This window comes from Coenobita brevimanus, chromosome 38 (genome assembly GCF_032717465.1).
Source record: "Coenobita brevimanus isolate Jiangsu-jjx chromosome 38, ASM3271746v2, whole genome shotgun sequence".
In the NCBI taxonomy this organism is placed as follows: Eukaryota; Metazoa; Arthropoda; class Malacostraca; order Decapoda; family Coenobitidae; genus Coenobita; species Coenobita brevimanus.
The window spans coordinates 31,880,822-31,895,406 of NC_136991.1; positions in this window are offsets into that span (position 1 = coordinate 31,880,822).

Sequence of the window (14,585 nt, forward strand, 5' to 3'; positions counted from 1 at the left end):
GTATTTGCGTGAAATGTTGATACAACTGAATGTCCGATGCACTGCTTTCAGTTTCAGACAACAGTGGATTCCTTCCATGATTTTGATGTGAGTAATCATTGTTACTGACCAACCTATGATTCGGCAGGGGAGCCCGCTACAATTATTGTATCTCCGAGCACTAAAATAGAAATTGCCTTTAGTCATAATCGTCTTTGATACACAGGCAGAAGCGGTTCCAACACCAACTTTCAATTTGACTGTTGACGTGTAGCCTACATATATTTTAACCACTTGAGGGGATATATATATATATATATATATATATATATATATATATATATATATATATATATATATATATATATATATATATGGAGCCTCTGTGGTACTCTCTACATATATATATATATATATATATATATATATATATATATATATATATATGGAGCCTCTGTGGTACAGTGGTAGAGTGTGCGTTTCGCACGCTGGTGGACGAGGGTTCGCCTCCCGCCAGAGTTGTAAAAACTTTGGGAATCGTTCACCGAGCCACTTGCTACTTTGGCAGACATAAGGGGTGCTGTGGTTGAACCAGTGTCGCATACTAGTATGCTTGCACCCAATCGGCTTAAGGCGGGCCGATTACACTTGGTTCACAAACTACACACACATCCAAAGCCATTACAGTTACACTTACAAGCACGCCTTACCCTACATACAGTACAGTCTCTACCAGACAGCCTAAGCCACTGGGTAGAGATACATTGGCTGTATTGTCCCTGTTTCGGTAGGGATAGGCCGGTCCTGCAGTGGACCTCAACGGCTGATGATATATATATATATATATATATCTATATCAAACACACTGATCTAACCAAGCAAAGCTCAACCCCTTGCCAGAATTTCCATGTTCTTCCTTTCCCTACCTTACCTAATCAGACACACACTGACCTAACCCACCTTAACCCAATCGCTTGCCAGTATTACTTTATTCATCAGTTCCCTAACCCATTATGATCACCAGCCACACATTGATCTAACCTCGGGTAATTCAACCCCTTGCCTGAATAACTTTTAAAGAATACACTGATCTAACCCAGCACAATGAATTCCGGGCCAGAATTAAATCCCCCCCACACCACACCACTCTCTCACTGGAACGCCAACACTATATGCAGTTATTGTCTCTACGCTCCGACAACACTCATATTAATGTCAGGTTGTTAACAGCGCCAGTATTCATTGGGGTGGTGATTTCTTCAGTCAACCCTTCAGTAGATGATGTCATATTATATTCCAGCAATTGTCAGGCGATTTTTATTCACATCAGAAGAGCACCCCAGTAGTGATTTTCTTTTTTCTCTTTCAATTCTAGTCAGTTAAAATAGAAACGGTGCATACTATTGTCTGGTGGGACAAGGATAATATTATAAACGTCCTTCGTCTGCAGGGGTAGAGTCAGGTCCTCAGAGTATGAAGCGCGATATTAATTCGTTCAATTCGGTGAGTTTCTTGGTCCAACTCTTGCTCGCTATGTACTGTACGATTGCATTCCTTCCATGAGTAACATTACAAATGACCCGCGTGGTAAAGCGAATATCCTTGCCTGTACATTTGCCAGAAATTCTACCTTGGAGGATATCAGTCAGAACATCACTGTACTAGAACTTGACTCTCCCGAAATTGTTCCTCTTAATGATCTCTTATCTGTCACCCACAATCCCATCCATTCATATGCTGATGACTCAACATTTGACACCTCATTCACACTCAAACACTCATTCACAAAGTTTAATATCTCTAATTCTCAACTCAGTGCAGCCACTCCATAAATCAAGACTAATCAAAGATCACTGAATGGAGACAAAATAATCTTATCTCATTTAATGCTAGGAAAACCAAATATATACAATTTACTAATGGACAGATTTTGCCAGATTCGTATATTACCTTCAGTGCTACTAAAATTCCTATCTCCAAAAGTATTGAAATTCTCGGTGTTTCACTTAACAATGCCCTCAGCTAGACCTTTCATGTCAGATTATTTGCTAAAACCGCCTCAAACAAACTTGGATTATTGTACAGAGTCCGTAACTTCACTGATGAGCAGTTAGCTCTAATTTATAAGAGTCACCTGCGCTCTCGGCTGGAATATTGTTCACCCTTGTGGACTGGATGTGGAGAAGTTGCACTAAGGCTAGACAAAATTCAGAACAAAGCTGTTGGAATTATTGATAAAACATGCACTACCTCCCTACAAGTAAGAAGGAATGTTGTCTCCCTTGCATTATTTTACAGATACCTTTAGGGCAAATGCTCAGACGAAGTTGCATCCACTGTGCCACCTCTCCACGCCTTCCCTCATGCTTCACGTTCATCTGATAGCGCTCATGACTGGAATGTCACACACCCATATTGCAGAACTTCTGCCTATCAGAATCTTTTATTCCCCGAACTGCATCTCTTTGGAATTCGCTGCCCCGGAGTTCTTTCCCCACAAACTTCAACCTACAGCTTTTCAAGTCCAACTGTTAAAGATTCTTTTTGAATGGAGGATGCCAGTATTCTGGTGTATGGATTATTTTTTACTCACTTTCTTCCTTCCTCTGTTCTGGTATTTAAAAAAAAAAAAATGCAAAAAACACGTCATCACAGTGAAAGGGTTAACCAACTATCAACTTTTGGTTTTCTTGGTTCATTTTTAGATATATACAATTTTTTGGTAGACCAAAACCTTGTGCAAGCAGAATTTCATTTCCATATCCAATAATGAAAACATTTCGAATTATTGATGACTGAGGTGTTGTTGCTATTAATCTATTATTGAAAAAAAAAAAATGATTAGTTTTGGTGTTTCCACACATGCTAAGAAGTACATGCCAGAAAGGAAAGAAACTCTTGTATGCGACTTACATGAAAATTGTACATTTAGCTACCAAGACGTGCAAATAATATACAGTACAGTACGGTGATACAACTTCGTAGCTTATTCTTGCAGTTACCAGAAGAAGTTATTCTGCTTATGACTGCCTCAATGTACAGAAGTTAATGAAAGCTCTATCTAACCCGTCCAGTTAATCATAAAAAAAAATGCAGGTTATATCTATCTCTTCTAATTCGAAACGTCAAACGTAATGTGAACAGAATCGTTGCTATCAGGAATGAAAAAAAAAAAAAAAAGTCACTCGATTTAGCTTCAAATACATCTCAGCGCTCACATTTAACTGATTCGCCTTTATGCCTCACAGCCCCTAATTGACCCAGATACCTATACTGGCGTGATATGCACTTGCAATTTCCTGTGTGATGAGCTTAGCCCATTTATTTCCTTGTTTTACGGCTTAACACACCATTTCATTTGTGATGAACTTTTTTTTTTCTTGTGTTTAAGTGGTTTAACTGATCACCATATGTAATAGCAATAGAACATAGTACATTGTATTACCGAACACTAAAGTATAATATATATATATATATATATATATATATATATATAGATAGATAGATAGATAGATAGATAGAGAGAGAGATAGAGAGAGAGAGAGAGAGAGAGAGAGAGAGAGAGAGAGAGAGATAGTTATTCTCACTCAGGCATTCGATTATACTTTTTTGGGGGGGAGGGGGGACCATGCATTAGTAGCGTTTCCTACACCTACTGTCTTTATATATATCCCTTAATGTAAACATATTTCCTCTTCAGTCCTAGGATGGCTTTTTCAGTTATATTCTTGCATAGTGAAGTGCAACCAGAACAAGTTGCTGAGTAATATGAAGATTATTGCACCCGCAACTCGCTAAGTTAAAATGGGAGCTGTGTGTGTGTGTGTGTGTGTGTGTGTGTGTGTGTGTGTGTGTGTGTGTGTGTGTGTGTGTGTGTGTGTGTGTGTGTGTGTGTGTGTGTGTGTGTGTGTGTGTGTGTGTGTGTGTGTGTGTGTGTGTGTGTGTGTGTGTGTGTGTGTGTGTGTGTGTGTGTGTGTGTGTGTGTGTGTGTGTGTGTGTGTGTGTGTGTGTAATTCAAGCAGCTCGCATTTCATTGCAACCAAACTTTGTGGAAGGACTGAATGGATGTGAATGAGTTAAACTTGCTACTTTTTTAGAACAATAAGTTGAAGTTCAAGGTCACAGGGCTAGGTCAACTGTTGAATTAGCAAAAATAAATAAATAAATAAATAAATAAAAAATTATTCAGCTTAGAACAAGTTTAGTGGATGGGTTGGGGATACGACGAGAGTGAAATGTTTCAGTTGTGAAAACAATCAGTATAAGGTCAAGGACACGGGGCAAGAAATTTCGACGCATCTGTTGGATGTTGATAATCATAACTCACAGTCTCCATCCGATTTTAACCAAACTTGGTGGAAGAGTTGATAGTCCGCCAAGGAGAAACCTTATAGTGTTTGAGAACAATAGGTGAAAGGTCAAGGTCACAGGGTAAGGTCAATATAAACCAGTTTAATCTGATTTAGGCTAAGATTTGTGGAATAGTTGAGGTTAAGGAAAGAATAAAGGGATTCGATTTTGAGAACACTCAGCCAAAGATCAAGGTCACAGAGTAAGTTTAAACTTTTCTCTGTGTCTGTGTGTGAAGAGAGTAACAAAAACAGTTTTGATCTGATTTGACTCAAACTTGGTGGATGAGTTGAGAATCACTCAATGGGTAGACCAACTTTTTTTTTTCTTTTTTTTTTTTTAGAATAACAGGTCAAAAGTCAAGGTTATTTACCAATGTCAACTTACATATCTAATTTAAACAAAACTTTGACGAATGGCTCAAATTATTTTTAAAAGTCCGATTCTGAGAGCAATCAGTTAAAGGTCAAGGTCACAGGAAAAGATCAAAATTCAAGGTCCCTCGGCCAAGTCAGCTCAAAGTTTTGACCTTATTTGAACCAAGGTTGGCTGAAGGGTTAAGTGTTACACATGAATGAGGTAATTTGAATTTGAGAGATATCAGCTGAAGGTCAAGGTCACATGGCGAAATCAAATATTCAGCCTTTAGACCAGTATGAGAAGTCTCCTCAACACTAAGCAAAATCGTCTGGCGACATGTGACTGCTGATGCTCCATACTCGGTTGGCAGGGTACTGGTTGGGCACCCGTGATTTTAAGCCGCATAACATAGATGTAAATTAGCCCAGAGTAACCAAACGCAGCATGAACTATGGCAAACCTGGCCTTACCAAACGCCCCTAATGCCATCTACCTTGGTCTAACTCAATCCAGCATTACCTTCCCTACTTAGAGTATACCAAACTTCTCACACAGCTTGAACCAACTCCAAACAACAAGAGAAAACAACCTACACTTCCTTTCCCTAACCTAACCTGACCAAATTCCCACCGATCTAACCAAGTATAACCCAGTCCCATGCCAGAATTACCTTTCCCCCTCACCACTCTCGCTGGAACGCCGCGACTCAATGCAGATAATGTTTCTGCACTCCACCAACATTCAAATTAATGTCAGGGTGTTAACTACAAGGGTATTTATTGGAGTGGGTATCTTTTCTGTGACCCCTTCAACCAGAGGATGTTATTGGTATATTATTCCTGCCAATGCCAGGCGATTTCATTAAGATGAGCACCCGAGAAGAGTGGAGAGTTTAACCTTTTCCTGCAACTTTCCCGATTCCGCATTTCATATCCCCTAATGCCAGATGCATTTACTATGCTGATGAGAACCATTTGACATGAAAAATATTTAAAAGGTACCATGGTTAATGTTTTGACCAAGAAGTAAGATCTTGGTGATATATTCCAGGTTACAACTGATGGTTTTATTCAGTTCATAGAAATTTACCACATACCACAGCCAAAGGATTAACGAAGCCTCTATCAAAACTCTATATAGTTCAAAAAGTCTCTCCAAAGCTGCGTAGGATGGTCTGGTGGTGGCAAGATTAAAACGGATATCTTCCATCTCATGGGGATTAAATGAGGCCACTCGGTGTGTGGTAAGTCGAAGTCAACCAATCACTGGGGTTTGGAATTCATGTTGCGACACTGTACCTTGACCAGATGTTGTAATGCGCATTTATGCTGGATACATTTCCTTTCTTTTGAGACCAAGCTCAACTAAGGCCTAAAATTCCCTGCCATATCCAATAACGAGAAAATCTTACACCAAGTACATGAAAAGAAAAAAAAAAAAAAGGTAAATAAGATTATTCTCGAGGGTTTTGGTGCTGCTAACCAATGACTTTGTAGTAAATAAATGCCTTCTGTCAGCTTCGATGATTCAACAAATCCCAAAAATTCATGGCAGAAAGGAAGGTAACTCCTGCAGGCGACCAAAGAAGCAAATCGTAAAGTTAGTTACCAAGATGCAGATAACGGGCAAATACTTCAACTTCCTTAATATGGTGACTTTTTTGTAGTTTATTCTTTCTGCTCCCAGACTATTTTAATTCCCTTTATGTAAGTCTCTGACAAAGAAGTTAATGATGGCTATAGCTAACTTCCCTGATCAATTACAGAAGTTAAAAGAACCTACATCTAGCCTCTCCAGTCCAGTAAGCCTGCCCTATGATGAACAGAAGTCAGGTGATGGCAAGAATTAAACTGATAATACACAATCAAAGCGAAGCGATTAACTTCAGTTATATCCCTGCAGTCATGTATGTTTGATTCACTTTTACCTCCAAACACCTCAGCTGACTCTGCTATCCACGTCAGCATGAAATGCGTCTGTAATTTCATGAGTGCTGCATTCAGATATTTTTCCTTATCTTTTTACGGTTTCAACCACCATTAGACTTGCGATGGAAACCTCAATTCCTTTCCTTGCGTTTAATCTCTTTCACTGACCGGCTTGTGTAATGCCATGGGAGCTCACTACAGTAATTGCATCGCCAAGCACTAAAACGGGACTTGCCTTAAAAATGATGAATCCTCACTAAGGAATCTGAATTTACTGTTCTCCACCAAGGAAACAGAATTGGCTCTTACACCTACTAGCTTTTACTTATCCAATAACTCGCATACAATTTTTAAAGCACAGATGTTCCTGTTAATTTTTCAGATAAAATGCCTCCTCCACACACACACACACACACACACACACACACACACACACACACACACACTGAAAACAATACCAGCTTCGTTATCGTGGCTGGTAATAAGTTTAGTACTGTACTCTTGTTCCGGTTTACCTCAGTCAACCACACACTGTGGTCCTTAATAACTTCGTTAGGCAGCGCCTGTCTTCCCATAACGTCCAACAACCTGAGGTCAAGTATTGTGGGTCGTCATCCATGCTCCCTAACCTAGCACAGGGATATTGTCACCCACAACCAGAAGCTATTACCCTTGTCCATGCCATTACCGACTGACAGAGGGCTGTTGAGGAAAAGAAAAGTTTGCATAGGCTAATCCCTCTCTGAGAAGCAAATAATTTCAGAGCAACCTCTTCTCCATTAAATTTATGTTTTATATCCACGTGCTTTTGTATCCATCTATCTATCTATCTATCTACGGTATCTATCCATATCTGTCTGTCTGTCTGTCTATCAATAGCCAGATGCCATAATCCCGGAAGGGGTGCGATCAACAAATCACTTACTTCCTCCTGTTTTCCGCCATCAGGTTGCCTTCCCTGCACTTCACACCTACCATTCACAAATCTCTTCTCCCTGTCCTTCCACTTCATCCCCGGTACCCCTCTCCACATTTCCCTCTCACTCACTTAACCAACTTCTTCCTCTACCACCTCAGCGGACTTCTCATAATATATTCAGCACATCCAAATCAACATTACAATGCTCTCAAGCTTCCCCATTTTTGTCTCTCGACGAAGCTCCACATCCTCTTCTCAGATTACTCATTTCCACTTCCCTCACTCTTGATTCTAGTTTTCCAGCAAAGGTCAAGCTTCACTTACATATACAGTAAACGGAATAATCTCTGTCCCACTCAATACACTTGAATATGGGAAGTTTGTGACAAATGTCCGTATGGCTATACATTTGCCCTCACCTGCAGCTTACACTCTTCCATAAGCAATTTTCAGAGCATTAACGTAAGTGACGCTCCTCCTCATCATCATCATCATGATCATCATTATCATCAACATCAGTCATAAGCTTCATCAATCATCTTCATCAATCCTCCTCCTCCTCCTCCTCCTCCTCCTCATCATCATCATCATCATCATCACCATCACCTTCATCATCAATCAGTAATCACAATCATCACTATCAATTGATGTAGTGCTGCTCTCGTGTGTCTGCCCTTTCCTCTCCTCCATCCTTCTTTTCCATCCATCCTCTTGTCTTTCTTTCCGTCATTCTTTCCTCTTTCTTCTGCATGCGGGTGACTTTACGAGTACACTCCCTATTGTGTCTTTCTTTCCTTCATTCTTTCCTCTTTCTTCTGCATGCGGGTGACTTTACACTGAGTGACAAGCCAAATGGTTTCCTGTACACCAGGAAACCATTTACTACGCTGGGTGGTAACCATATAACCAAATTTTGGCGCCTGTTGGTTTAGTGGGTAATGACGGTGCTCCAATCGGATTGAGCCAGTGAAGGTTTATATCCAAGGGATGGAGGGGGTTGATTGCTCACGTAATGCCACTCAGGGATGAGTGAGGCTGGTCACTCTCATCTTAAATGCCAGGACCAACTTTCCTAGCCCCGTGCTCCTACGCTCCTCATGGGGCAACGTAGGATTAGATGATGGATGGATGGATTATTATCAATCATCAAATATCATCATCATCAGTCATTATCACCACTAAATCATCATCATCATCATCATTAATCTCATTTCATCAACATTCACCAATCATGATTATCATAAATCATTATTATCATCATCATAAATCATCGCCCTCATCAACACCAATAATAATCAAACATCATCAGTCACCATCATCAATCATTATCATTATCCACCATCATCATCAATCATCAACCTTATGAAATATCAGATCATCATAATCATCAGTCAAGATTATCATCAAGAATCATCAATCATCAATCCTCACCAGTCATCCTCATCAGTCTTTGGGCATAATCACCAGTTATCATCATCATCATCAGTCCTCATCAACCATCGTCATCAATCATCAGACATCATCATATCATCAACCATCATCATCATCATTATTCATCATCATCATCAACCATCGTCATCACATCATCAGTAGTCATCCCCATCCTCTGTCACGGGGTTTTTATGTGTATACAATATTAAATAATAATATTCAATAATACTTGAGAAGAGGACAAAGAATTGACTTGTGAAAATCAAGCAATGATTACTTTATTCCGGCTTACGTCGCCGATTCTCTAAGGACGAGAATTTATAAACTTTCTCAACAGTACACAGCAGAGACTAATTACTCACACGTGCTGTTTATTGGTACTGTTAGCCTCTGGAGAAAATGACTCCACCCCTGACAATCAATATCTAATGCTATTAATGATAAACAGGTTCTTGCTGGTGCATTAACTCCTGGTTGCACAACGGATTTTAAGCTTAATAAAAAGGACTGGCCTAAGTACCAGTTATGAATAATACAAAGCGTTTATGCAAACTAGGAGCTATAAGTGAAATAAGCTTAATGTGGAGAAATAAAACACGAGTTTACATTACATTAAGCTCAAGAGAAAAGAACTGTAAATATATTGATTACAATGAGATAAATAAACATTACATGTTTCAAAATGAATTCAAAATAAGGAGAACACACTCACTCGCTCAGTCAAAAGCTAAACTCTTAAACCTAGGAAAATACGAAAAGAAATACTGGTCAAAGAGTGGTCTAAGCGGGATGAACTGGGCGTCGTTGCTGAGGAAGGACGCTGCCACACACGCTAAACTTCTTGCCGGCTCACACTAGGTGGGACTTCAGGAACTCGCTGGACAATGGTGGGGCTGCTCCATACTGGGCCCAATCGAACCTGCTTCCACAACACTCAAATCCTGACTGACTTCAAATTGTGAGAGAGAGGCAAGAGCTGGCCGCACTTGCTAACGGCTAACGAATTAATGCGAGCGATACATGCCCAAAACAAATCACTCAGCGGAAGCGCTAACGTCGCGTGCAAGGACGATCACTTATGACACAGTGGAAAAAAGTTATGAAAACACTCCCGATCGGGTGAATATGTCGCGGTTGACTGAGTGATACTGGGATTCCACTAGAATTCAGGTTTCCCACCAAAGTTCAATGTCACGAGTTTATTTAAATATAGGATCGCGCCAACTCGTGACATCCTCATCAATCATCATGAACATCGTCCTCCTCCACATCATGCATCATCACCATCATCATCATCATCAATCATAGATCACCAGCCATCATCAATCATCGTCATCATCATCACTTCACTATACCTCAGACTGACTGAGCAAACCAAAAAAGTAAGAATGTAAGTGACGCATATAACCAATCCATACGTGTTCCTTACGTGTCAACAAGCGGGTTAGCGGAGGTTGCTGCCCTTCCGGGAAAACAAATATAGACATGCAGTCAACCCTTACATTACAAGATTATGGCGACTGGCTATAGATGGTACAGCCAGAACTCTCCCTTCTGCCAACACATTGGAACCTAGTAAGCTAAAAGAGAAGAGGAATACTTTGATTACTGTGGTTCATGAAAAGCTCAACGACCGGATGATCCAAGTCGGCCGTCACATGAGTGAAGACAGCCGTCAAGGTACTATGGGTCACAAAGGTATCGGTGCACAATATACGTGAAACATTCGGGACTACAGAACGAAGATCAATGAAATATTAGGTCTGATGTCGGGAGGTGTCATATACCGCCAGCCAGCAATATCTTCTTGTAAACTTATAGCAATATTATGATGACATAAACAGACACTGTTCATGCACACTGAAACGTTGGTAAACATCAGCAGCTGTTTGAATGTTTTCGGTAGGCATCGGACCCGCTGTGCACCAGTACTTTTGTGACCCATAGTAAATTGTGTACATTTTGCAAAACTGTCTGGCAGCATTCCAAATCCAACAACAGCGCTGCTGTGAGCCAAGCGAGCAATTATCATTGACAAAATTGTCAAATATATAAAATCAATAGATAGATAGATAGAAGTTGTAATATCTTTGTTTCGCTTTCATGTCATAATTTACTGAATATATAGGATGGTGAAATGAGAAAGACGACGTTGTTTATTGTACTGACTCAACGATTTTTTTTTTTTGCCGTAGCTGAAAAATAAATAGGACGAGTCCATATCGTAAAGAAAAGCATATAAAACAATTCAGTTCAAAATCTGGGTTCAAGGCACATGATTATAATACAGAACTTACGAAACAGAATTGTATATATATATATATATATATATATATATATATATATATATATATATATATATATATATATATATACGCACACACACAAGAAAAAAAAACTAATAAGCAACGTTGGGTCTGGTTAGTACTTGGATGGGTGACCGCCTGGGAACACCAGATGCTGTTGGCATCCCTACGTGTCAAGTGGGTTGGTGGAGGATTAGTGCCCCTCCCTGTAAAACAATTAACTCTAAGCCGTTGTCCACCCCGTTTGGGATACATGGCGTCTGGCAATGAATGAATTATACTAAGGTGGACGGGCAACTTAGCCAGAAGGCTCGATGTCCCGTTTCCATGACCCTTTCCCGATTGTTCCCATTGACGGACTGACTGTTAAGTATCGACCGCTGTCATTAACAGGCACAGGTTCTTTAGTTTTACTGTGATTCTCTCTCTCTCTCTCTCTCTCTCTCTCTCTCTCTCTCTCTCATTTTAGCATATAAATCAAAATTTTGCCTTTTTCTTGTTCGTTTATAAATATAATGGCAAATATGACTCATTCTGTGTGTGTGTGTGTGTGTGTGTGTGTGTGTGTGTGTGTGTGTGTGTGTGTGTGTGAAACAATAGTCGCGCCGCTACTAATGGGCCAATTACCACGCAAATTGAGACATAAGCCGAACTAGACCACCTGGTTAACACGCATTATTTTGATTTTGTGCTCATTCGCAGACCTATCTACCCCTTCCGCCCAATGACTTATATTTGGGTTATTTTACTCTCTCCCAATTGGTTTACTTAGTTTCGGAAGTTTATTTTGGAAAAGGATGAACTGGATTTATCTCTTTTTAACCACTTCATGAATAATGGTCATTCCTAAGTTTAATATAATTATCTAATGCTAGGAAGAAAAAAACACGTGAGAGGGGGATCAAGGAATGGATTAACCTCTTTTATCGTTAGTCCAGCACCTACATATTATATATATATATATATATATATATATATATATATATATATATATATATATATATATATGTGCCTTTTGCTATTGAGATTCTGACTGCTTACGCATCAGTGTGTGTGTGTGTGTGTGTGTGTGTGTGTGTGTGTGTGTGTGTGTGTGTGTGTGTGTGTGTGTGTGTGTGTGTGTGTGTGTGTGTGTGTGTGTGTGTGTGTCAGACTCTTGGCATAGGCTTCACAGCCTGCTCTCAAGGCCCAGTAGTCTCCTACATACCATACACCTCCACATGTTTATACTTCGGCGCTAACACCCACCGTCCATTTTGATTACATGCTAGCGCTGCCTCAGTGGGGATTTGATCAGGGGTCCAATTGGACTGCAGGCCACCTCTCTACCGATTCAGCGATGTACAGTCGCCGCCAAAAGGAACGAGGACACCTAGTTCAGAATCGAGGAGGTAGGGTCCTCATCGGACTTGGTAACGGTGGCGTGTCGTCATGGATCTTTACCTATACTCCATTTCACCAAGTTTGACACCATCAGGTATGTCGTTAACGCCTGTAGTGTTGATGTAAATCCTCTGCACTAGCTGAACCTCTATTTACTACCTTGTGAACCAATATAAAGGCAGTACAAAAAGGTGTATCAAGTACTGAGGACCTTTATCAGTGCTACAGGTGTTGACATCACTGATATGGTGCCATACTTGGTGAAATGGAGTACCGTACAGTGGTTCACACTGATGTCAGTGAAATGAGATATAGATTAGCGAAACTTAGCTTCGTTTAATCTGGTTTGTACACCTGCCTACCGAATTGATACAGTAATGTTGTGAATAAAAAAAAAAACGGACAGGGTAAATTTCATAAGTCTGCCGATAGAAAGCAGGTTAATCATCCAATATCACCTCCCACAACCCAGGCCTTTCCCCTCCAGAGCAATGGTATGGCTATCTAAAGCATTCGAAGTTTGAAACTTTCCTTACATTCATGCCTTGGTGAGTGTTCCATTTGTCCTTGTCTCATGTGTATATAAGAGCAAAACTGAACTGACAGTTCCTAACGAAATAATATTAAAGATGATGTACTATATCTCACACGAGCGAAGTGACTTTCAATAATCTGTCTTCCAAACAATGCCCTAATTCCCCTAAAGGTCATACAAAAATTCAAGTAACTGCAGCGAATCATGCTTTATTCAAACTTGTATGACAAATCGTTAACTACAGTCGCGGCGCGCGACTCTGAGGTTGTTTTTATCGTGCCCTGGCAACCTACCACTCAAAAGTGCGTCTTCTTTCGTGTATAGTATGAGAAACATGTGATTTGTGTATAGTTTGTTTGTGTATAATAATAATCTTGTATAATACATTCGTGCATAATAATATGATTCGTGTATAATATGATGAGTATTCGGACACACTTGAATGATAGGTTGCCAGGGTACGATAATGACAACCTCAGTGTCGTGCGCCGGGACTATAGTTATCGCATGTATTGTAAATTTCTATTTCTCTACAGCCATAATTCATTATCCCGTATGGGGTGGCTGTTTGAATAAGAGTTAGTTGTTATACGAGGAGGGACACTAATCCTCCACCAACCCACTTGCTGACACGCAGGGAACATGAATGGGTTAGTTGTATGGTTACCACCCAGCGTTGTAAGTGATCTCTTGGCTTACAGGAAACCATTATGCCTGTCACTCTATGTAAAGCCACCTGAAATGGAAAGAAGAGTAATAAAAAGTGACACGAAAGATGCGGGAAACGGGAAGAGAGGAGGGCAGACACAGAAAAAGAATGACAAAAGAAAAGGAAGACCTAGGCAGCACTACAACAAGTTGAGTGGATGATGGTCTCCGTCAGCTACCACGATTTCCAAAACTTAATTTGTGAAAAAAAAAAAATCGGTTTGGGATGTTCTTTGTTTCTGTCGCTTTAATCCTTGTTGGTGGGAAGCCAGGACAGGCTAACTGTGCAAGACAACCATACATGAGAATTAGTCCATAGTTACGTATTGTGAATGTAAGACTTTTTTTTTTCCAGATTACGAGTCAATCGGACTGCTCTCATACATGCTCAGCCCTACTCGTGGATCAAGGTCAGAAGGCTTGCAAAATCGTGACTTAGGCTATGTCTCGATGTGATAATGTAAACTCGCACTAACACCACATATAAATAAGTATTAGTTTTGTGTGCTTATGCACCGTCATGAGTGAATGTGTACATTGTGTATCTGTATCACTGGGGTGGTTATGGCATGTTCTGATGTCGGAATCAGCCTCAAGATCATGCAGGATTACAAAATGGCAATAAAGCAAAGATTCCAAACCCTTTTCGGCTCGCTCACTGACAAAGTGTATTCAGAGTATAAAGT